The sequence below is a fragment of the Lepidothrix coronata genome, unplaced genomic scaffold (genome assembly GCF_001604755.1).
Source record: "Lepidothrix coronata isolate B3197 unplaced genomic scaffold, Lepidothrix_coronata-1.0 Scaffold26, whole genome shotgun sequence".
Lineage (NCBI taxonomy): Eukaryota > Metazoa > Chordata > Aves > Passeriformes > Pipridae > Lepidothrix > Lepidothrix coronata.
In genome coordinates, this window is record NW_016690206.1 from 1166229 (window position 1) to 1193022 (window position 26794).

The window sequence follows — 26794 nt, forward strand, 5'->3', positions numbered from 1 at the left end:
AAGTTGGATATTTGCAGGAGGTCTTTTGCTGCAATTTCAACCTTCAGTTATCACATAACACTACAAGCATGGAAAAATAGAAATAAAATAAATAAATAAATAAATAAATAAATAAATAAAAACAACAAAAAACAACCTGAAACTGCTATTCAAATATCAAGGTTAATGTTCTTCACACACAGTTCAACATGGCATGCTTTTTTATTGTATAGAAATGCTCACATATGTGAGTTGAGCTAAAGAATCTGCCTTCTGTCACCATTAAAATGCATCTGCACATTATCCCCATAAGTTAAGGAGCAGAACTGTAGGTATTGCAAACACGGTCACACACAACACATATACAGAGCGCCGCTACCTTTCTATGCCTGTATTTTGCAGGTCCCTTTGCAACTGCTTCGGATAAGCAAACGCATTTCTACAGCATCACAAGGGTAAGGCTTACGTACCAGCGGTAACTTTAACACAGACAAATTACAGGTTGTGGACCCGCTATGATAGCATTATTGCACGAAATATTTTGCGCTGCTTAAAAGGCTGTGTTAGCAGTACCGCTGTTCAGAAATATCCATGTTGCCACATATTAAAGTGTCATTTTATTTAAGCCTTACCTTGGCTGACTTGCCCTAACTGGTGACAAGGCACACTAATTTATAAGAAGCAAATGGGGACTTTTCGCAGTGCTAGCGGCACAGCTGCTCGCCGTCCTCAGAGAGGCACCCGGCTTCGCGTCCCTCGGAGCCCCCAGCCCCGCGCCGCGGATCCTGCAGCGCCGGCAGCCCGGGCGATTGGCCGCGCCGCCCGCCCCCGCCCCGCTCCGCGCCCGCCCGCCTCGCCTCCCCGCCCGCCCCCGTCCTTCTCCTCTCCCCGCCCTGTTTTCCCCTTCTCCAGTACTTCGGGGCCGCACGCAGCCTCCTGCGCGTAATGGCAGATCCCGGCCAGCCCCGTCACTCGGACAGATGCGCGGTACATCCATCCAGCCAGCCGTCCGTCCATTCGTCCTCCCATCTATCCTCCCATACCGATATAACCGCTGTGTTCGGGCACAGGAACATCTTTGTCCGGCAACTGCGCCGCGGCTGCGAAACCCCCCCTTTCGTGCTCGAGCTGCAGAAGAAGGACGGCTCCGGCTTGGTGACAGCGAGCCCCTAAATTCGGTGCTGGGAAGGGGGGCCGGGGGCCGGGTGGGCTGCGCTGCTGAGCGGGCGGTAGTGCAGGGAAGGGGCGAACCACCGAAAGCGGGCAGTACGGCACTGCTGTGGCAAGCTGGCGATAAATTTTCCTATTTCTGTGCAAAGTCGTCACAGCCTGCTAAACATTCCACTGCCGGCTCGTTCATCAGCTGTCCACATGGCCCGGCGGTGGCTGTAAGATTCAGCTTGAATGGTGCCCTTTAATGCCTCCTTCCAATCCTGATGGGGCACAGGAGGTGCCACACTGGCAAGCGAGCGCCTTCCAGATCAGCCCCACTCCTTGAAAGATTTCCTGCGCTCTAACACCCTTATATTCATATTAGTACACCATTGGTTGTAAGTTGTCTGCTAATTTGTGCCCTTTCAGGCCGGTCTGGATCAAGGCAGGCTGGCTGATGCAGAAGTCATTCAAAAATCTGGACCTTGTGTAACATCTTTACTCTGAACAGACCTTGTTCGAAATTAAGACTAATGGCATTCTCCTGATTCAGGGTTTCAGCAATGAGGCAATCGTGTCAGACTCTGCTATCTAACCTGCTAAGGCAGTGTATTAAAAATGCAGTTAACATGCAAGTGTAAGCCCTGGCACATACCCCGCTGGTGCAAAGGAACCTTGCTTCCAGCCAGCAGAATGTGTACCCTGGAGTAAGCAATGAAACCAGAGCATGTGTAAGTCCCAAAGCTCTGGTAGGAAATGGCAGGATGGAAGAAAAGAAAGCTCCTTTTTTTTTTTTTTTTTTTAATGTATTAAAGGTCAGATTTTTTTTTTTTTTTTTTTAATGTATTAAAGGTCAGAAGCAGCATCTGAAGTATAAATGATAGGTACCCCATGTACAAATGATCTAGATTTGAAAAGGAGAGCTGAAAAGAGTAATTCTACAATTTAACGCAACCAGGAGGGAAGCTGTTACACCAGACTGGATGGAAAGAGCAACACTGCTCACCGAGATGACTTAGAGTGCTGGATTTTGAGAACTTTTCAAACAAAATCGCTCTGAGCTGCTCAGCAATATACATTAAAAATCATTTCTCTAGCAGGGCAGGGGACTGAAGGCAAAAGCAGCTAGTTGTTTGAATTTGGGGGATGTAAGCTCTTGGAGGGAATGAAATAGAAGCTGTTTCAATTTGCTATTTATACGTCCTCTGGCTTGCAACTGCAGCACATATGAATCAATGCTTTAATACACAGTCTTCAGAATGTTCTCTCTCATGCAACTTCTGTGAGGTTGTGCAAAGCTCCAGATTCAGATCTCATAATCCGGGGGATGGGCTGCTTTTATCCAGATGCTTTCACTATTTTACTGCAGTATGGCAGATGTAAATTTCAAATCTCCCTGTCAGGGAGATAGTTACATTAGTAAGGTGAAGGGGAGAAAAACGGGGGGGGGGGAAAAGGAAGGAAAAGACACACCTTCCCTTTCATTCTCTTAGGGTCCAGACAATTTCACATGAAAAAGAATTCATGTCAAACCATCCTCCAAAGATTCCCTCATCAGTGCATGAAGTAAAAGAGAGAAAATATAGGGTTGCCTTTCAGCCTACCTACCATTACATGAAATGCTGCTTAGGTGTAACAACCCAAGGATACAGATGAAAACAACATGTTTTATTTTAAGGTCTTTTCTCAGTAAGTTCCAGTGAATAAGACAGAATTATGAATATTCACCAGATACTCAGAGCATAAGCCATCAGCTCATTTGTTTCTGCAATAAGAAATATGACAAGTAGAGGGAAGTCTTGATGCTCCAGAAAAGCATTTAAAAAGTGAAAATCTACAGTTCTTTCTTCTTATATATGTATACATATCTATGTAAAAATAAATAGATGCCTATACATTTGTATTGACGTATTTCAGAGACTTCTCACAAGCAGGAGTAAAGAATATCCGTGTAAAGAGATTATAACCGGTATTGCAGGCTAATTTGATATACAATGATCAAAGATTTTCTTAAGAATTCAAAATTATGCCATTTCAAGGAAAAAGCTGACAGTTTGAAAACATTAGCCTCAATGAACTCTGACATTTCTTTCAAGCGTACATTTTAAGACTAAATACTGAGATTTGGTGTTACTGATGTTAGGTCGATCCTTTCATCAGTTTGAATGCTAAAAGAATCTGGATTTGTCATGGGGACAGAAAGACTCAAGAAAAGAACCTCAAAATGAAGTTACTGTCTGAGACTGCAGCAGTATGGCCAAAGGAATTCCAGGGAAATTTGGGTATAACCCTTTGTGTGCATAGTTTTACCTTGGGAATCCATCAGACTTACACAATTCTAGCAGTGTATCAAAACAGAACTTTGCCAATCACATTCAGTAAGTCCCCTTCCTAGACTTGAGAGCTTGTGACAATTATTAGAGGGGTAGAAAAAAAGAAGGGGCTCTTTTTGTATCTTCTAATTTGTTGACTTGCTATATGTTTAAGAGCACTACTGAAGAGGTAGAGTAGTTATGAAGGAGCATATATAGCTGTACCAAAAAGAAACCGGTTTCTACAGATTTAAAAAACGAAACATTATTATTCTGCTGTTTCAGTTAATAATTTAAAGGATATACCCACAAAACCAGTCTCCCTTTGTTGGTGCTTAATATGCTAAACATGTATTGATCATCTTGCAGGTAACTGCTAGAGAACTAATCATCCAGCTAACATTCAACCAGCTATAAAAAGACTAAGTGGTTCATTAATACATAACGTAATGAAGATTCCAGGTCATGTGTAGATTATAAAGTTCCTGTACCCAAGATAGATATGTTAGGAATGGCTAAGATCATATTGGGATAAGGATGTTGCCAAGTTCAAGTCCAACTCTTCCTTGTTCTTAGACACGTGTACTCTAATAGCTGCAGTCGAAGAAAATTAGCTCAGTTGCTGCCAAGAACCTCTGCTCACACACAGAGAGAAATCATACTGGGAATTTTCATGCTGTTATTCAAAAGCACCAGGGAATAACATAGTTACCCCCACTGCCAGCAGCAACTTTCCAGTCTTACAAACAAATTACAAACTGCTTCCCTTTTTCCTAGATTGAAAGGATAAAAACAAAGGATTCTACCATTGCCTGCCACCAATTTTACATTCACAAATCATTATTTTTATTCTCAGCTCCAGTGCATAACAACCAGTCCCAGTAATATGTCTGAGAACACTGACACTCCCTTCAATCTCTGTTTCTCCTCTTATTAGATAAAACCTTTTTATTTGCAGTTATTAATTAATAAATATTTTTACAACTACCACTGAAATGAATTGTCCTAAAAGTTTGTATGTGATTCACTAATGACAGTTATTTAGAAACTATCATCTAAAAATGTATATCAATAATTGGAATTAACAATTTTACTAAAAGTAATAAAACATAAATATGCAAAAATAATTTTGAAATCAAATGTATTCACAGTACTGTTGCATTTCTATCTTTGGATTTCTAACAGATAATCATAACAAAGTAGATCACAGCAGTCAAATTTTTCATTTTCTGATACAAAATGGTGGGACAGAAATTTTTAACTATTCTAGTGGATGAACACACAACTGAACCTTCTTCATGTTTCTAATGAAGGCTTTCTGGAGGGCTCCCAGATAATGCCTCTACAGTATTTTTATTTTTTATTTTTTTTTAAATTTGGTAATTGGCAGAAATATTCAGAGGGAGTGGGTTTAAGGCAATTCATTTTGCATATGATCTCTCTGAATATTCTGTAAGGCCTGCCTTTCCTCTAAAAAATTAAAATAGTCGATTAGAAAAAGTAAATTTTTAATACAGGTTAGCAAATTCTGCACAATACTAATTGCAGAGGCAACAGCACTGCTGATATTGTCTTGGCTCCTTCTACACTAAGCATCACTGGAGTATTTTCTAATAAAACAACAACAGCTGTTCCTAGATATATGATGCCAATAACAGTTGCCAGTCACAGAAAACTTGTGATAATATAGTCGCTTGCCTTTAGTATTGCATGAAATGGCAGGTAAAATATGCTGACAGGACTTTAAGAAAACAACATAATATCTGGCATTTTGCTACCTGTTACCACAAAACTGAGCTAATCAGTCCCTTTCTGAATGCAGGAAAGCACAGAAAAAAATATAAAGGGCCAAAAAAGAATAGCATGGTGTGTCAATCTGTCAGTCTCTGCATCACAACAGCAAGGGAAAGACAAGAAAGAAGACTCAGCTGAAGGCAATGAAGTGATTGACTCAGACATTAGTAGATCTTTCTGCCCATCCTGTGGAATTTCACACTAGTACATATAATACACACTATTCAATCAAGAAACTTGCTTAATTGGGATGTTTCCTGGGAAACTAATATAAAACTCTGTAACTGCAGATCATGTAGTGACCAGTATAAAATGGGATGCTTCTCAGTAACTGTATAATGTTTACGTTTAGAAGGCGGCATTTTTGTAAGTTTAACTCTGGTAATAAAATATTCTGATGTTCTGAAACTAGTGTGGGCAAAACTAAACTATTTTTCATTCACAGGCCGCTATTGGATCCTCGACAAGGTTCTCTCTGGATTTTCACAAATGGTTATTTAGATATTCTATATTTATATAAAACATCAGATACAAATATGTCTTATTTTAAATTATGAGCATTATATTTAGTGGAGTTTGGCTCTTACAGCTTGTAGTGAGATATAGACTTCTTTCCCACTGTTGATAAGAGCTTTAATAAATTTTTGCTTAGAGGTAGGAAAACACTAACAAGCAAAGGCTCCTGGGATAATATAAAGACAGATTGTCCTAATATCATCCTAAAGGACATTATTTCTGGGGCATATTATGTACCTTTTATCTTTACTAAGATAAAGAAATTGCGTCTCTTAAACTCAGTATTTAGAAGGCTAACAGGAGATCAAAAAAAAAAGAAATGTAAAATGTTACAGGATGATGACGAGACTTTTATTGAAGTGAGAATATCCTTTCCTTTGAAACCATAATGCTGAAGCATGTTGAAGGTATCTTAAGGAAAAATAGGGTAATTTATGATTTAGAATCTTCACTGCAGCTTAACAGTCCTCCATGGCATACTGTAACCTATACTCCCTGTATTATATCTGTATGTTGTTCCAGCTATTCTTTTTTAGTACTTCTTGCCAATATGGAGGTGAATACAAATATTGTTTTGCTCCTTCCAAAAAGGTGCAGGACCAACAACGTGTTTAAATATAGCAATATGTGTTCATAGTTTCATGCCCTGTTAGTGGGCAGCACTGAGAAGTATCTGGTTTCCCCTTCTTTACTTCTACCGCTTGATCAGGTATTTTTACATTATTGTAAGATCTCCCCAGAGCTTTCTCCTCTCCAGGCCAAACAGTTCCAGCTCTCTGGTTCACCTGATATGGTGTATGTTGTGATTCATTAATGATGTACGTGAGTGTTTTCTGGACTTGATCTAGTACATGCTCGTGTGTCTTGTACTGGGGAGCTGAGAACTGCACTCAGCACTCCAGGTGAGTCTCACCAGGACTGAGGCAATGGACAACCTCCCTTAACCTGCTGCTGATGCTCTTCTAATGTAATCCAGGATACTGTTGGCCTTCTTTGTCTCAATGCTAGAAATTTGCACTATATTTGTAGTAGTCACGCTTTATAATAATATTGAGCACTAACATAGGACCAAAACTGAATTTTGAAAATTAATGAACCATTTAGTAGAGCTCTTAATTGTTGAATTGCCTACACCTTGTCGGACAACTGTGTTTAGTACAGGGTTGTAATATTAGTTAATGTCTAATTCTGGTGCTTCTATTAACTGGATTAATCTAGTTTCCAATTAGAACAGGGAAGAGGATAAATCTAGTAGATTTCTGAAAGAGGAAGAAACTGAGAGGAAGTGAAACAAAAGGTAAACTTCTAGGTCACTTCCAAATTCTGAAAGCTTAGATGGACAGCACTTTCATTTAGAAGCGTCAAATGAGAAAACAAGGTTCAAAAACATATAAGCACATTCTGCAGGGTCACCCTTAATGCACTGCAGCTGATGGGGAATCTTCCCTGTAAAGGCTAATGAGGAGGCACAGCATCCTTCCTATTCATCAGTGCCTGGCCTTGTGTGTGCATATCCCCCTCCAGTGTGCTTAGCACAAGTGGGAAATCGTAAGATTTTACTGAAGGTTCTAAAATTCCATTGGAGATAAATCTCTGGTATCACCAAGGGAAAAGGCCCTCCCTCATGCCCCTCTGTTACACTCCTCTACCTAGGTAATAAGGCAATTGAAGAAATAGAAATTAGAATCTTACTGTCTTTCTTTTTACTTGAAGAAACACCGCAGTTCCACCAGCCAACTACATCTCCCATGTAGGTAATGTCATGACTGTCATTTTTTTAGCTATTTTTAAAAACACAACCTACTGGAATGCTTCTCGGGATGTGCTTTTCTTTTGCCATTTAATTATTACTGCTCACTACAATTCGTTAGAATTAAGAAAAATTAAGTCTATGACTAGTATGATCTAGTTAAAAGGCCAAATAAGCAACAAGAAATAATCTCATGTTAGATGGCGACAAACAATGAAGCAGAGACATATGTTTGTTCTGTTCCCCAAACATAAACAGAACACAGTTTCCCTGATTAATAAATTTACTTTCATTTTAATTAAAACAGAGCATTTAGTTACATTTCCTCTGTTCTGTCAAAGAATTAAATACATAAATGGCTAGCAGGGGAAAAAATGACAACATTTTCTTTAGTGCCCCAATTGTACTCATAATCGATTACTACCCATCTGTTCACTAAAGGTGTAGGACAGACACATCATATAAAGCCTTATTCGCTTAAAAAGGCTTGCTAAAGCACTTTGTTTTTTGATACCATATCTTCCAAATGAAAGAAGTTTCTCACAAAGTAGAATCTGCCAGTTCTCTTTTTGTATAACATTAGATGAACTGTTGTTACCGTTTTGCTCTTCTGATTCTTTCTGCCATTAAATCAAAACTCCTGAAGAGTGGCTCTCCCTGAGGAAATTATTGCAAGGGCAATTCTATAGATTCTAGCCAAGAAGGAACAATTAAATAACAGTCATGTGCAAGACAAGATGAAAGACTCCACTCTCTTTCTCTAGTAGTAAGCCGAACAACTGAGCTTTGATTGATGCATATAGTCCAGGAAGGTACTAATTTCCATTTGTATGTTTTGTAATTTTTTTTTCTAGTGGACTCCTGTATTTGGTAATTTAATTTACTGGCTTTCAGTAGTTTTTGAGGAAATCTGTTCCATCTACTAATAAAATGTCCCATTCTTTCAGGGAAGTTAGAGGTATGTAGGTAAACTGGAGAAATAAAAAATGAGACAGGATGCATCCAGCCGTGTTGAGTGGAGTGACTGTCATCACTGGGGAGATACTCTCTGCTATAGAATCATAAAGTGGATTGGATTGGAAGGGACCTTTAAAGGTCATCTAGTTCCAACCACACTGCCATGGCTAGGGACACCTTCTGCTAGATCAGGTTTCCAACCTGGACTTGAGCACTTTCGGGCAGTGGGCATGCACAACTTCTCTGGACAACCTGTACCAGTGCCTCACCACCCTTGCAGTGAAAAATAAATCTAATCTAAATCTACCTTCTTTCAGCTTAAAGTCATTACCCCCTGTCCTATTACTACATTCCCGTGTCATAACTTGTAGGCTCCTTTAGATACTGGAAGGTCACAATAAAGTCTCCCCAGAGCCTTCTCTTCTCCAGACTTAACAACCCCAACTGTCTCAGCTTGTTTTCACAGGGGAAGCGCTTCAGCCCTTTGATCATCTACATTGCCCTCCTCTGAACTCGCTCCAACAGATCCATGTCCTCCTTATGTTAGGGGCTCCAGAGCTGGATGAAGTAGCCCAGGTATGATCTCACAAAAGCAGAGTGGAGGGGGAGAATCACCTTTCTCAACCTGCTTTTCATGCTTCTTTTGATGCAGTTCATGATAGAGTTGACTGACTGGGCTGAAGGTGCACATTGTTATCTATTAAACAAACAGAGGAATTCCCTAGCAACTGTAAAATTGCAAACCATGTCCATCTTCCAAAAATGGCAAGAAGGAAGATCCACAGAATCACAAGGCTGGTCAATCTTACTTGATTCCCTACCAAATCTATAGGGAAAATCCTAGAAAAATCTTTCCAGGCTCATGGAGAGCAACCTGACTTGAACAGCAAGTATGGATTTACCAAGAGAAAATCTTGCCCAATTAGCTTGTCTTCTCTGGTAAAACAACCGAATATAGACCAACACAGCAGTGCAAATATCTTTCCTTGACCTTAGTAAGGCTTTTGACACATTCTCTCAACAATATTATAATAGCCAAACTAAGGGCTTATGGGTTGAATGGAACATAATGTAGTAAAAGTCTGGCTGGACCATAAGACTCTAAGAACTATGTTTCTCATGGGTGGTCTAGATACTATTTAGCATCTTTGTCAACTACATGAACAGTAGGACAGTATGCAAGACAACAGATGAAATCACTTTGGAGGAAGTGGTTCATGCACTGTCAGGATGACATTCAAAGGAATTCCAGCAAGCTGAGGCATGGCCACTGAGGTGGTTTGGATGCTGGAAGATTAGAGAGACTGCATGACTTGTGCCTGTTTTGCCTGGAGAACAGAAAGAAGACACAGCAGATATGTAATCCCAGTGTGCCAGTACCAGAAACAAAGCCGTAGCAGAGACAGAGCCAGGCTCTCCTGGGAGGCATACAGTAACAGAATGGGACAGTGGTCACAAGTGGCAATAAAGGACACTGCCATTGGACACAAGGAGGTGGCTTTTCACAGGAAGTGAGGTTAAGCACTTGGACAGGTTGCTCAGAGATATACTACAGTATGATTTTCAAAAGATTTCAAGATTTTCAAAACTTAACTGGCCAAAGTCCTTAGTAATCCAACTTAATTTTGAGTAAGACATACCTTGAGGAGTTCTTTCAATCTATTTTTTTTTCAACCTGCAAAACTAAGCTAGATATCTTAAAAACAGACCAATCCTTTCTTTTTCTTTCCCTATATTGACAATAATAAAAATATTTTCCAAGTTAGTAACCTACAATAGCTCAGCATGCCAGAGTCACACAATGGACCAGTCAGTATAATTTCTCATGTGGTACGAAATTCTATTCTCAGTTGGCTGTGCTAAAGACAATCAAGTCAAACTCTTAGCTTTATAGGATCAGCAATGAGGAAAAGAAAAAACTAGCAGAAACTTGCAGTTATTACTAAAAGAGCTAGACTTAGCTATATGGATGCAAAGAATAGACTATGCAATAAGAGAAGTACTGGGTTTACAATATTTTTTTTTAGTGTAGCGCAAAAGCACAATCTAAACGCATAAGACTATTTAAAATTATGATTGATAAGAAAGAATTAACCAGTTGACCTTTTAAAAAAAATTAAAATAGAAACATTAAACAAGTTTTTCAAAGCTAAAAATTTATTTATTATTTCCTTCCAGTCATTTTTTAATACAGGACTATAGATCACTGATTCTTTCTCATTCTTCTAAATGCTTCAATAAAAGTGGAACTTTATTGTTGTAAATGAAAACTCAGTGTATAGTATGCAAAAATTTATGCCTACAGGATTTCACTGCTTGTAACACTTGCAGTATGTGGACTGTTGTATTTAATATGTTTTAAGGTTATACTATCTAATATTAATTTCATTTAATATTAATTTCATTTTGACCTTACTTGCATGCTACTTTGTACCATATCCAAAAATATTTTTATCAGTGGAATTTAATGGAATCAGTACATTACCATAACCTAAATGAATAGGCAAAAATCGATTTCCAGCATTGTTCTTTTTTGTCCCAATGCAATATCAGTATTAATAAACAGACATTATTAAATTCCAACATGGACATTATTAAATTTAGGATTTTATTTCCACGGCCAAGACCTGAGTCCGTTAATATGCCTTTTAAATAATAGTGTATTTTCTAATTTCATTGCTTCTGCTGTAGTGCATGTTTTTTTAAGCCTATCTATTGTAAAAGGTTCATAAGTATCATCTAAGTTGGAAGATAAATCACTCTTTATCTAATGTTAGTTATTAACATGCTTCTGTTACTTTTATGGAAACATAAGTCCAAGGAGCCTGTTACAGAACATGCATTTTCAAAACTAGTTGGGGGACAGCTCAGACTTTACTGTATGGAAAGTCTTTATGCTGCTAAGGGGAAGGAAGAAGAATCCAGAAACAGAAACATGGCTTGAGAGCAGCTGCCTTTTAAGGCTGTCCAAAGCCCTTCCCAAGCCTAGAGGGGGAAGCCAGATGATGGGCAAAGTGTGGCATCCAGCTGTACTGGTGTGATCTCAAGGGGCACTGCAAGCCTCAGGGCAGCAGGGTAGGCAGGAATCAAACTGCTAGCATTGCATGCATTAAACCAGCCACCAAGAGTTAACCCAGGAGTAGATACACACAAGGGAAAGACACTTTAATACCTGTAGCCCATGTGGGAGGCTTCTACTTGCAAGGCAATAGCTGATACACTGAAGTTTTCTTCAGCTTTTTTTTTTTCTCTGTTTTTTAACCTGGTCACACTTCTACCTCCCATGAGTAGGGTTTGCTCCAGCACTTGCTTGTTAATAAACACTTAAAAAACTCTTGCTGGGTTAGAGTTACTCAGTGAGTTCAGCACTACAACAGGACAGGGAAAGACGCAGCCCTTGGCCTCTTCGAAGGGTGAACAGCTCTGGAGGGGTGAATATAGCAGAAGGCAAAGCCATCTGGCTTTCAGACCAGTGAAGGCCAGCTTCTGGGCTGACAGGTACTTTAGCTTTAAACTGCTGATAGTACTAAGAAGCATTCATATAAATGGATGAATTTCAGAGTACTGAAAAAGTCTACAGTCAGCTTAAAAAGCCTCAGCAGAATTTCGACAAGAGTCAGGAAAGGGATTGTGAACATATTTTTGCAAAAAATGACTCATTTCTTTCACTACAGTCTTTCCTCAAACAAAAACAGTGATATATAATGTAAAAACTTTGTAGATAAAACCAAACACTAGTGCCTGATACAGATAAGACAACTATTTTATTATTGAAGTTACCATCATTTAAGCATGTAAAGCACCTTAAACACAACTAAAGCAGAGTAATAACTGCATAATAACACATAGACAGAAAAATCGGCAAATAAAAAGAGTAGTTTTAAAAAATATATTTTTTTCAACAAAAATTCACACTAATACCTGAAAAAGAGATTTTCATCATAGCTATACTCAACACAAATGTTAATTGTATTCTGCAATGAAAAGAAAGCCAATCATCCATATACTGAAACTGGGTCTGATTTTGAATTTACAATCTTCTTATCTATCTTCTATTTGTAGTGTCCTATTGATATAACGTCTTCAGTGTCATATGCTTTATCAAAATAAATATCCCATGTCTTCACTGCCAATGCAATCATGTAAGTTATCAAAAAAATTTATAGGCTAGACCAAACTATGAAAAAACTGAGTAAGAAGCAATGTTTATTGATGTATAATATGTCAAAATTTAGGACTGTTAAACTGATGACTCATGTCAGTCTACTGTGATTAAAAATTGTTTATTGACTTGTGAAATAGATAGAATTTCATAATGTCAAGGAAATACCAAGAAGCAGGCATGTCTGATTATTTTTAGAAATTCAAATCTCATTAATGCCTCAGAGATACCACCATTTTTGTGCACATTAAAGTTACATCCCATGTGGTTCTTAGGTAAACCCCAAACATTTCTTGAAAGACATTTCCAGCTTAACTTAAGGTAGATAAAATGTCTTTATAACATGTTGCAGGTATCAATGTTTTAAACACTAGTGTGCCTTTTCAGCTAGCACATTTTCTGTGAAGACTAGCATGTTGAACTAATGTTTTGAGTGAGAGGCTCTAACCACAAAACATATCAAAATGCTCATCATTGACAATGTTTTAAACAACAAAACTGGGACGATTACAGAGATTACACTCTTGGTTTGCCTGATAAGTTGGATAGAACTGCCAATAGAATAACGTTTAGTCAACATCAAAGATGACGTCCTCAAAATTGAAGACACTCTTCCCTATGTTTCATAGCTGCCACGTGAAAGATGCGTGATCATCAACATGTACACTTCTGCTCTTTCTTATTGAGACAGTCATCAGACAAACTCTGAAATCAGTTTATTTCTTTCCTCTGATTAAGAAAGCAGGCAAAACACATTATACATATATATAAAGAAGCAGACAAAACACCAAGTTACGGAATTCTAATTTCTATAGTATCTGAATCTTCATTATGACTCTTTTGTTCTTTCCCCCTTTTCCACCCTTTGGTTTATCAGAATATCAGAGTGTACGAAAATGACTGGAGGTAAAATTAGAGAAAACTGTGAAATTATAGTCACACTCTAACAGAAGTTATATCTACAGAGATTATAGGGTGAAATGCAGTTGCTATGCCTGTATGGGATGCGGTCAGCATGCCTGACTTCCCACACACCATACATGCAAAGGCAAACAAAATGGAGGGCGTAGTGGAGTGGAAACACCACAGCCAGGCTCTGCTGAAATCCTTGCAAGGGAGGGAACTTGGTGGTACCTTGCATCTGATAAGCCACATAACAGCTGTCAACCAAGAGAGAAAAATAAAAAAGATGTCTTGCTGTTGAACCAGCAACCATGGTGAGATTACAGATGTAATACTGATGTACACCTCAATCCTGAAAGTTATGTAATGCTGACACACACCTCCATCCTTAAACTATCTGCCTCCAAGGTACAACCACCCCTGAGGGAGCTTGCACTTTCTATTTTATTGACTATATCTTGGAATTTTACACCAATCAGCGACAAAGGTATGCATGACTAGAGTCACTCAAGCTCCACATAAACACAAAAAATAGTATAAAAGTAAGTTAAGAATGGGAAGAAGTTAGAGAAGACTCCATAGTACCTTCTGGGATCAGTGGATGGGCTGACGCTGTCTTCTTCCCCATAGGGACTCCTATTGGGTGAGAACCATGCTCTTATGCACACTAAATGATTATCTTGAGCTAGCTTTGGTTAAGGATGAGAGTTAGTTAGCATATTACTTTGAATCCGCTTTTGCAGTCAGATACTATCACCAGCAATCCTTGAACCTGTCACAATTTTATTAATAAAAAGTGTTATTCCATAAACTGTTAGAGTGAGTCCTTCATGGGTACTGGCAGTCACTGGCAACAGGTAACAGACTCGAATAAGGATGTGGAGGCCTGGAAAGGAGTTTCTCTGTTTTTCATGTGACCCTGAACAAATCAGTCGAATCACTCTCTAATCCAGTGGACTGCTCAGTGAAGAGTGTCCACAACAGGACACTGACAGACTGATCAAGCACAAGAGTCTTGGCTTTCCTGAGGTACTGACAGACTAATTAGACAGAAAGGGTCTGAGGGAATCTGCCATTTTCACATGACACAGAGCATCTTTGCTATCTCCTGTACTATGTTTCTTAATAGCAAATGTGTGCTTGAATATCAAATTTTTTAATAGAGCACATCGCCATTATTTTTATCACTTCATAGAGTTTTTTTTACTTTATTTCTTTACAAATTTCTTTACATTCCACTGAATGCCATCACGCACCACAAAGGAGACATAATTTTACAAGACTTTGTGCAGTTTTAGTTTGTGTCATCATAATACCAGATTAGTCCCTCAATTCTGAATACTTTCATATGTATGGCCTAACTATTTTACAGTGAAGGGTTTCCACGATCACAGTAGGTCATCATGAGCTTGCAGGGTCTTTAATATGTTTCTGCTGATCTGCTTTCAATAGCACACTTTTAGAATATTTATATAGTTTAGATTTTGCAAATGTTATCACATACTTTAACTTCCAGAAACACATCACTATTTCTTGATTACTTAAAATAATGTTTTCATATTTAGTAGGAATTACTCATGGCCAAAAAAAATTTTTATTGGAATCTGTATTTTCTAAAATGTTAAAAGAATAATCTCCAGCAGCAATCTGGAGATCATTTAGCAATGAACACTAGAGATATATTAAAATAAATTATGTTAAATGTTTTATAAACTTCAGATCAAGTCCTGTAAGATACTACACTGAGGAGCGGCATAGCACATTCAGTTCACCATTACACTTCAGTAAATCCACACTAAGCAAGAGTTTGTCAGTTCTTTACTTCTCAGCCAAGATTTAAGTCATCTGCTTTGAACTGTGTCAACATGATTAATTACATAAAGAACTCATTAGTGGGACCTCTTAAAAATACAGAGATTAATGGAATGTGAATTGGGAATTAAATACTGTTAACAATTTTACTACTGTTTCCACATACCATTTACAAGTATACATTACAGTTGATGGCCATCTAGCCGTTGGATTACTACAGAAAGATGGAAATGTGTTAGCAGAAAAAAGATAAAAAACCCCCACATCTTCAGCCTACAATGTGGATGTAAAACACTCCTACTGTGGAGATTTATTTTCTGCATGCGAAAAGTATTACAGTGTTCTGCATGTTCTAGGAATAAACAACAATCAGTCAAAGTATCTGTACAAGGATATATGTGTATACATCTGACTGCCAAATCAAGAAAAAGATACTTGGGCACCACACCATGCTAAAAAGAAGATATGCACTCACATAAGTGATTCACTGAAAGGATTTGAGGTACTTCTCTCTATCTCTGTCAAAGGATCTTATGAAATACAAAATATTTAGGGTTTTTTTCATCCTAAAACTTAAGCTCAAACTGCTCTCAGGTTTTGCTAATTAATTTTTTTTAATTATTTCTCTCTTATTTCTAGGGTTGAAAGAGAGATACATTTGTACTTTATCCCCTTGAAAAATTATCCCATTCAATTCCCTAACCTTTCTTATACTAGCTTCTTTTTGACAGAAATAATGAAACCTTATTTTTAAGCCTTTTTTTCTTCCAGCAGCTCTTACAGAATTATAGTGAACTACATAAACCCTTAGCACTAGAACTTCATCTACATCTTTCAGTTTTGATGTCTTTAATATATGCTAAATAAAGTTAGGTTCAGAGTTAACAGGTATTATGTTTATTCATACTATACCCTCTTTGCCTATTTCCAGTGTCAATTTAAAATTATTTGACTTTTCTTCTATATTGTCATTTTTCATTCTTTCCTGTTTGCATTTTTTCCCTTTTTTCTTAGCATAGGAAATGAAAATTTAAAAATATATACTGGTTTTTGCTGTGAATATTTCTTTTATTAGCTCTCACGTTTAAAAAATTTACATAATTTCTTACATGTGTTTTTGTTGCTGGCATATTTTTTACCTTTTTGGTTATTTTGGCTGGGTAAGGTTACTACAGCATTGTCTTATTCCTTGAGAACCAAGAAAAGACCTCTTTTAGCTATAAGAGCTGTATTGGAATAAAATTCATGTTTTGAGCTTCTTACATATTTTCTTCCATTTCAAAGGAATGAGTATATCAAAAAGTTAAAAGAAAAAGGTTCTATCCTATTTCCCTCTTTGTAATTTTTGCTTCAAACTATTGTTGCTGAGTACCAAGATTCTTTAAAGTTGCCTATACTGAAGCAGAAAAGAATGTGATTGACAACTTTAATCCTCAAACGCAATGGCCCTTTCTATTGCCAAAGTACAGGAGGTTCTCTGTGGTCTGTGCAGAGCTTCCTTGAGAATTGATGGGGACCATAAAGTGAGCTACTGCTTTCATTACATTACACTTCAAATGCAAGATCCATTTCTTTAGCTGCATCTTCTCTAATAAAAGTATAAACATAAACCTAAATTTACGTGTGCATTTCTATATGAAGTACTACATCACACAAATGCTTTCAAGATAATGAGTGACAAAACAGCAAGAACGACTGCTCTTTTTGGCATAAGTGCAGGCTAATACAAATATAAATGCTCCTGAAATTGGTTTAGGGCAACTGGTCTTTGGGAAATGGCCTATCAGAAAGGCATAGAAAAATTTCCATGAATTCAAAATATGTTAAAATAAAATTTTCAAGGGAAATAATTGACTGATGAGGTATGAATTATATATCTTTGTTTTACAGGAAACAAAGAAAATTTGTTTAAGATGATCTAAGGAGATAGAAACAGATTAAGTCACCATATATGAAATATTCTCTAAAAAAGCCCAGAAAAACAAAGATCTCAGCCCCCTCAAGCAGTGTCTTATTGCATTCACGTTAACTGACCCTGACTGGCCACTCAGACTTGAGTATCTGTTGCCCATTTTACAGAGATATAACAAAAAGGATCAAAAGTTTACAGTATAACAAACCATTCCAATTTGAATGGAATAACTGAGGAGTGCGACCTTTGACACTGTGGCTTACCCTGTTCTTCAGATGAAATCGTGCAAATCAGATGTTTGGAGTATTTATTACCTCTTATCTCTGGAGTATAATACTAAAGATCATTTCTTGAAATAAATGGGATTTAAGTGTTTTTTTAAATCCTTTAATGAACACACATTTATATATATTTTTAAAAACATAAGGGAAAAAAAACAGAAAAGGAAAAGTAATCTACGAGAAGTTTCTTCATCAAAATGAGTGTTAATCCACAACTAGTTAGACACAATAGGAACTAGATGAAATAGCGAAATGATACAGTGATCAATAAGATGATACTGTTGTACTTTTGTAAGTAGATTCCCTTTTCCATGTTTCCAAAGCACTGAAGCCCAAGGTTGTCTCATAAATATCTATATATATCATGCTGAAGGAGGGTGCAAGGAGAAGGGAGCCAGGCTCTTTTCAATGGTGCCCAGAGACAGGACTAGAGGCAATGGGCACAAATTGAAACACAGGAAACTCCTTCTGAATATCAGTAAACACTTTGTTAACTGACCAACAACTGGCACAGGTTACCCAGAAAGGTGGTGGAGTCTTCATCCTTGCAGATATGTAAAAGTTGTCTGGACATGGTCTTGGGGAACAGAATCTAGCTGTCCCTACTTGAGCAGGGTGTTCGGACCAGATGATATCCAGAGGTTCCCTCCAACCTCAACCCTTCTGTGATTCTAAGATTCTGTTCCTTTGATATACAATTATTTTTGTTTGTCAGAAAAATTAGCCACTCTAATCAGTTTTCATGCTATATTTATTTAATGAATTTCAACCATTAGCACATTAAAGACTATCCTCCTCTTGGATGGTCCCAGTCTCTCTGGTGTGGTCTGTGTCTGTTTCCCCTCCTTACTCTGATACTATCTTCCCTCTTTCCCAAATATGTGAGGCAAAACTTTCCACCACAACAAGTATTTTGATGAGCATGTGGTGGCAGAATGGAGTGATGCTATTTTCACTGGGACTTTCAAAGTGTATTGAGAAGTTCCAAGGTTAGAAGGATTAACAGCACAACCCAACCCAACTATCTGCACCATTCAAGCTGATAAGGAAAAACACAGGAAAGCCAAAAAAGCAAGCAAACAAACCACTCAGAACTTTCCCCCAATTCCTCAAACCAATCAAACACACAAAAAAGGGATTGAAACTTCTCTTTTTGAAACCTACTTCATTTTTATTGTAGTGATATGCTTTCTATTTTCCATACCTTTATAATTGAACTTCATTAATTATCCTGACATCTAGAATGCATATGTTAGTAAAATGGTAATTTTGGACAACTTTCAATCAAGCATATTATTACACTTTGTCACCAAGGCTGATAAACTGTAATTTTTCACCTATCTTGTCTATTGATACTGTACTTATATCTAAAGATCGTGCTGGAGTAAATCGAACTCTTCACTTCTTATTTCAGACTTACTTTACTCATCTTGGATAATTCTTTTACCTTCTTCTTATAAGTACTGCATAGTTCTCTTCACATCTTTTTATCAACAAAACCACCTGAGGTATACATTGTATTTTAATAGTGGCCTTTCTCTATGTGCACAGACATAAGTTCACTTGCTCCTTTCTTTTCTTTTGTCTGATTCCTGCACATCCAAGTGTCAGTTCAGGATTGGGTTTTTTTTTTTTGGTATATTAGAGTATTGAAAATTCTTTTTGAGGTAATTTTCTGTGATGATTCATTATCTGTTTCCTGACAGAGTAATTTTCAGAAAAAGGTCTGCCATCATAAGAGAAAACTGGATCATAAAAGAACTTAATTTTGCAATATTAAATTTCCTCCTGTTGAATTACTCTGCTTTCATTAGGAGACAGATTAGAGGATGACTCTACAAGCTGTGTCTTGCCTTGCTCATAATTTACTATATAACTAAGATATATTTCACCTGCATACTGTCCCAGTATTTATTTGACCTACAAACTACCAATACAAGATTATGGACAAATCTTAACTACTCAGACTTCTAATAAGTGTTATAAAGTTGCCTTGATTCTTAGGTGGATATTTTTCTTTCCCCTCAGGTAATACTGAAGTCATCCCTTTAATGAACAGCCTTTACTATTTCATTTTTTAATCTGTCTGAGACAATAACTTTATATAAAACAAAGTTTCTTAAATCAAAATACTGCCAGTAAAGTAGATAATTTAGAGAATTTGAGTATGGCGTATGAACTCAAACACATGTATCAATCAGATATTTGGCATGGCTACCAGAATGTCTTGCTTATGAAGACTTAATATATGCAATTATGCTGGATTCACATAGATGACATACGGTATTTCCTTAATTTTATTATGACACATAAATTATTTCCTAGGATCTGCATCTGACTAACTAGTCTATACAAATCCCAAAGCTTTATCTCTTTCTATACTCCCCCATTTTTAAAGTATTTATCTTTGTTCAAAAATTGATACTAGCAGTTTAACAACATTTAAACCACTCCTGAAAGATATCTCAAGTTTCTCATGGGTTCCTGTCGTGAATACCTTAAATTTCTGCTGGTGTTACTTCATGTCTTCCTTCACTACAGATGAAACTCTTCAGTCATGTGAGAAAGAGGGTGCCTGTGCTTCTGTTTGCATACGTTTCTGCCTAAAAAGATGAGCATGGGGAATAATCTACCTTTAACCAAATAGCCTACATAACAATTACAAAACCAGAGCAGGCTCTGGATTTTTCTTGGTCTGTTCAGTGTCAGTGTAGTAAGGCAAAAATTAATCCTGGCCTTAAGGCAGAGAAGAAGACCAGCTGTCAGTACAGATATGAAATAAGCATTTCTAAGTGGGAGTCAGTTCCTCTTCTGTTTTAAGAAGACTGCTATAAAAATATGCTACTCAAATATATTTCTGTTCCAAGAATATATGGTATAATTTTTAAAAAGAACCATCACGCAAAGTCGAGAACACAGTTAAGTAGGCAAGGAAACAATGTAATTAGCATATACAGTTAGGATAAATTTTATGAATGGTACATTTGTTTTCAACATGTGTTGACACTTTAGATGTACAAATTACAAAACTGAAATCTCCATAAAAGCTACATTTACGTAAAATATACTTCAATCCAGAATTCACTTTATAGAATCTTTCTCCCCTAGGCTCCTGAAGTAATGGAAAAGATGTAAGAAGAGATGTAAGAAGTTGAAATCAAATTTACTGAAGTCAAGAGTCTCCCCCCATGCTAGTAACAGAAAGTAAAATATTTTTAATATGAAGAGTTCTGACATTTTTTGAGGTAGAATTCAATTCAGTGTTCAGTCAATCAAATTACATATAAAGGAAGGATATGCAGTAATTTTAAAATTATAATTAAGTTCCATATAATAAAGATTGTATGTACAATTCCAAAAGAAATGAAATATTGAAATTTGTACTATAATTACAAAAACACTATAAAAATTGGATGTATTGGACTGAACTATCAGGGTTTCTCTTCTCCCTATTCAACTCCTATAGGCCAATTTCTGCCTGCAAAATATAAAGCAACCAAATCCAAATGGTGATACATGGCAAAGACCTCAAGACGAGTGCTGGCTTACATATTTCTAAGTACAGGCTCAGTTGATAGAGAAACTCAAACTTTAAAAAGATCTATGTGTGAACTGGGATTTTAGCTACAGCTCTATTTTATTCCAGCACTTCTTAAGGCACATTAGTCCCTTCCCATAATTTATTTTCTTGGTAATATCTCACATTTTAGCTTTAGATTTATTTTGATTTTCTGTGTCTTGTAAGGAATAAATACTTTCAGGCCAATTCAGTCTATTCTATATGGTAAGATTTACACCAACAGTTGAACAATGGTGTGAGTTCCTAATACTGTTCAGTAGCTTATGAGATTTCTTCTGTAGATTGAGCTTTGATTTTTATGATCGGAAATGTCTTTATCTTTCATATCTCTTCAGTGCCAGGATTTTTTTTAGCTTTTAGGTTTTTTTTTTTTTTCCATTTTGGAACAGAAAACACAGCTATGCTAGATGACTTTTTAGAGCTCTTTAAACCCTGTAGTTTTCATTGTAGCAATCCAGTGGCTGAATGTTTATTATTATTATTAATGTGAAAAAGCAATAGAGGGCAGGCTAATTACCTCTCAGCACAGGTAAGGGTGGTTGTTATACATTGTTAAGTACCAGATGGCAGCTGACTTTTGTGTTGGTAGACAAGTGAGAAGTTATTAGCAGGCCTAATTCTTGAGGCAGCACAAGGACTGTCTACCACTGCAGTGTCTAGCTTCATACAGGCAATCACACTATGATTCAAACTTTTCCATTTAGATGGAAAAGAGAAAAGATATGATGAAATTTTCATAAAGTCTGCAGAATGTTTTTACTAAAATGTTCTGACCCAAGAGGGGGACAGTGATGACAGTGACTTAAAAATTAAGAATAAACAGAAAAGGGAGGAAAAAAAAAAGATTAAGTAACATAGTCTTTCCGGTTCTGCACTTCCCATTTAAAAATATGGCTTCTACCAGTTTCTCATTTTTCTGAAATGTGCCATAAAGAAATATACTGTAAAAGGATGAGGATCCAAATATTGCAATATTGCACAAGTTGCAGAGGTATCATAATACCAATGAGCATCCATCATATCTCACATGTGAATCTGTACCCTACAAGCCCAATTGGCTTCCTAACATTCTTAATTTTATGCCTTCTCTTCCTCTCTCAAATTCCTGGACACTCTTCATTCTGTTGTCTCAGAAATGTAAGAAGAGGTGAGGAAAAAGTATAACGTCATCTCAAAGCAAAATCTGCTGCTAATACAACACCAGTAAACACATGGTAGTTTGGAGAGAGACTGGAGTGTGCTGTTTTTAATTGTGCTATTCTAGACTGATTTGGATTGTGTTCCATGTCAAAAAACTGCTAAATGATGGAGCATGGGTTCTTTGGTTTTGATCAGTTAATTACTAAAATGACAAAGAAAGGGTTTTGTTTGAAAAGGATTTTGACAGCACATTATAGCTGTTACTCCCACTTTCTTATTATGAAGCAAAACTTTTCTAATTTCTAACAGCTCAGCAGATATTTCCTTGGAAGCAGTTAAAATCAAAGCACAGCCAAAGTGAATATGATTTTAGAAATAAATCCAAGCAGAATAATTACTACCTTTTAGGCATTTTTTTTCATCATAAAACAATGCTGATACTACTAATAGGCACAGAAACAGTACAATCTGTCTAAGTTGTGGTAAATATTGTACTGGTGGAGACATCAAAAAGTAAGAACAAAAGACAAAGACTCCCCAGGGACTGACACTCAGCTTAACACCACTAGTTCATAATTAAATAAAACAATTCAAAAAATAACCCCCAGGATCCAGACATCTAGAAAGACATAAGAAAACTTTAGATAACTGGAGAAGTCAGCTGGCAGGCTTATAATTTGATCCCTGATCCCAAACACAGAGTTCAAACTTACTAACAGCCTCTCCTGCTAAGTTGCCAAGGCTCAGTGAAAAAAGTTGCATTTGGCTCCAGGGTGCATGCCTTGTAAGGAGGATCAAATTCAGATGTAGTGACTTCAGCTCATAAACTTCTCTATGTTCATGTCTGACTAGTCCAGCCTTATGTTCTTAGCAAGCCGTGAAGAACTGATTTGCTTCCTACAGATTCTTAACATCCTGAAGACTAAGAATTTGAAGAGAGTTTAGGAAAGGAAGAGGATGACAAGGATTTACAGCCAAAGTTATAGTGTTATTTAAGTCGATGTAATTTCTGACACAAATTCCAGTGGAATTGAGACTCCATTCCTGGCTATCATGACCAAAACTGATTAACTACAATTATATACTTAGACAAATATCTCAATTTGTTGATGTGCCAAGTACCCACTGACATCAAACACATCTGTCTTGGTATGTATATGGTCAATATTTTCATGTGGTATCTGTAATCTTTAGAGTATTCTATGTACCCGCATTTGAACAAGACTCCTCCAGCCTATGAAGATTTACCTGTTGTATTTGGTATGGAGGGAGCTAGATAAGAGAGGAGTGAAGTGAAGCATTTGCCCAAAGGTCAAAACCAAAACCTAGGGAAAGCCTGTTCCATCAATCCCTGCCTCAGCAAGCCCACAAGTCACCAGCAGTTCAGTTTTTAGCAGACAGTGCTCAGAACCTCCCAAGACAAATGTCTGCAGAAATGTTAGTTTGGACTTAAAGTTTTCTTTAAAGTATAACTGGTCCCTAGTACTAACTTTCTGTTCTGTTCGGTAAATATCCTCTATGTTTCAAAAATGCCAGGTCCCTGTTAAGGAGCAGAATTCTGCAAGCAAATGTTTTTCCCCTCCTGAAGAAAAGCCAGGGCTTTAGTGTTCCTTGGGTACTATCCAGAATTGATTTAACCTTAAGCCTTTCTTGCTCTGTCTGACTGATAACTTTTGATTTTTAGTTGAGAATTAAAAAAAACCACCACAACAACAAAAAAAAGAAGCAAAACATGATTGATAGTCATGTAGGTTATTTTATGTAGATTATTTTATTCCACTAAATTAGGAAGTGACTCTAAATACTAACAGTTTTATTGTGTTAAAATACAAGAATGCCTAGTTAGGTTGCTATATGCACAGTACATTCAGTAAACAAAATAGTGCATGCTGATCTGTGTCACTCAGTAACGTAAAAGTTGAGCACAAAATTCCCCCCTTCACATGATACAGTTATGGTGCAGCTGAGGAGACAGGCTGCATGTGGTGGTTGGGATTAAGGAATTTAAAGAAGGCTGCTGAACTGTGTTGGGAATAAATGGGCTGCTAATGTTCAACTCAGAGGTAGAAGTGGGAGGCTAAAATCCCTACAACTCCTTCCTAAATTATCTTGTCCAGTAAAGGTACATCTGCACACAAGACCTTAAACAAGAGAAAATGAAGAATAAATTAATATCATATTACCCATGTTTGCTCCTAAACATTCCTGAGATCGACACCAGAAAACTGTCAAACTGGTAAAGAAGGTAGAGGACTTTAGCAAATCTATCACGTACAACTTAAATCTCTGTTCTTTTCCCATATTTTTTTTCCTCAAAGTTACTGAAAACCATAAATTATGTCTGAATAATGTAATTTTGGTAAGAATTTAAAGAAATTAATAGAATTTTCTAAGTATCTGAATCCACATAATTGTAAGAATATTTTTCCATCCTCTTGTTATTTCGTGCTACTTTTCTAGTACTGAAGTTGATACAGACATCCCAGTCAATGTATTCCTTGTGATGTTCACAGTCAGTAACTTAAGCACAATTAATACTCAGAAATACCACAGTCATAAGATACAAATCAAATACTAAAAAACAGCATGTGCAAGATGTGATGCCTCTGCTTGCGCAGAAATTTCTTCACTGGACTGAGCCTGTTTCTCCTATCTTTGGGAAAAGCTTAAACTTAACCTACGTCAAATGCTGGAGAGGACTACTTTCGTTTTTTTAAGGTGAACATCAAATACATTTAAAGATGCAAACTGTCTGAATCAAATCAGACTCAATGATCTTTTTCTTCCTGCATGACTGGGTCACTGTCAGTGTTAAGTGAATTAAATGCATAATTTATTAAATGGTCTCTCTGAGCACCGAAATCTGTCATAATTTAAACAGATTCAGTTTGCCATCATTATTTTGGAAGGAGATTACAGAGGTTAATTTTAACTATTTTCTTCCTTTTTCTGTTCAATGCTGTCCACAGGATAATTTTTACAGCCATCCTTCAGCTGTCCTTTTATGAGAGAAACGGAAGAGTGTTTTATTCCCAGGACACAAGATTCAGGTTTTACCAGTCCTACCTCAGAAGCAGTCGAGGAAAGAGCTCCCAAAACATTTTGAGGGCATCATGTATGTATTGTCTCATTGAAAAGTGGCTACACGTCGAAGACTGAGGTTCAGAATTTGTACCAGATTCTTATTCTACCCAATTCTCAAAATAAAATGATAGGGCTACTCCAATAAGTCAAAGAAGGTGTTCAGTGGAGCAGCTGTCATAAGCTGTAGGTTTCACACTAAGCCCTACTGACACTGACATTGACATCATTCAAATAAATGTAAAGATGATACAATGTGATGAACCACAAATTGTTTTCATGTAAACAACTTTGTCAGGAGCACTATTAGCAAGAAAATGAAGATAAATGTTTATTACTGCTTTTAACTTACCTGAGATTGCTTTGGTCAACAGCTAGCAAGAGGAAAGAAGGGAAGCATGCTAACTCAATACACTCCTTGGTCTCCCCTTGGGGTGCACCCAGGAAGGCTGACATTGCCTTCCCTAGTTGAAATCCATATTTCTGCTGTTGTTTTTTTACCACCTTATCTGTTAGAGAGGAAAAAATTATGATCTGAAATCACTCTTCTGTTTTCTAATGTCTTAAAGAAAGAAATAGATTTTTGATGTTTGATACAGATGGTGAAAACAGGCAGCTGATTTTAAAATTAACTCTTAAGATTCTTAGTACAAGTTCTATCTTTAAAGGATATACACACACAGATACACCACTCTTTCTTAAGTACCAGGGGATCCCACATACATTTCAAGATAAAACTATTCTATATATGAAAAATTTATGTGAAGAGGAAACATAAATGCAAGCTTAATATCTAGTGTAAAATTGATAGATTACAGAGCTCAATTTTCCTCAGTACATTTTAAAAAAAAGGTCTTAGAGGTTTGAAGAAACAAAAAGCAGATGAAGGAAGATCAATGGCTGAGGAAGGTGCCTTCAGGTGCTGTGTCTTTCTTCCTTTGGGCTTCTATGTGGCCTTCTTCCATCGCCTGGCAACACTCCTAACTATGCTTATTAATGGGACAGAGCCTGTTCTGCAGAGTGGGTTAAAAAAATGTGGAGAGCACTGCTGCTTGCAACATCTACCTGCTCCACTGAAGCTCTATAAGTCCCTCTGAATCTTGAATATAAGTGGTTTTTACGACCAAAGCCATGTTAACTTGCTTTGCCATTTAGAAGAGCTGCATATTCTGCTCCCCTTACAAAACTGCTACCTTTAATGTTTTGTTCTCCCTAATATGATGAGAACAAAATTTGAAATTTCTTACCATATTGTTATCATATTCAAAAAAATTCTGCTAGAATTAGTGATTAAGAGGAGGTGAAAGTATTAGAATTTCCTTTTTGCTTTCTTTTTCCCCAAAGAGATGCAAAGATACTGAAATTTATTCTGTATTTGACTTTGTATTTTAAGGTCAAAAAGAATAACATTTACCCATTGACAGCCCAAGGCAGCATTAAAAATGTGCCACTCAAGCAGAATG

The 26794-nt window shown here is 37.0% G+C and overlaps 1 protein-coding gene across 8 annotated transcripts in view; it reads right to left on the reverse strand.

Moving 5' to 3' along the window:
• CDH18 (cadherin 18) overlaps positions 1-26794 on the reverse strand; it is a 486743-nt gene that overhangs the window by 232997 nt on the left and 226952 nt on the right. For 2 of the 8 annotated variants that reach the window (XM_017809413.1, XM_017809408.1), the window contains exon 1: positions 612-733. The exons of the other annotated variants lie outside the window; for them this stretch is intronic. The gene's annotated coding sequence lies outside the window, so the exon portion shown is untranslated. Of the gene's footprint in view, positions 1-611; positions 734-26794 lie in introns of those variants that run through there. 8 annotated transcript variants of the gene reach the window in all.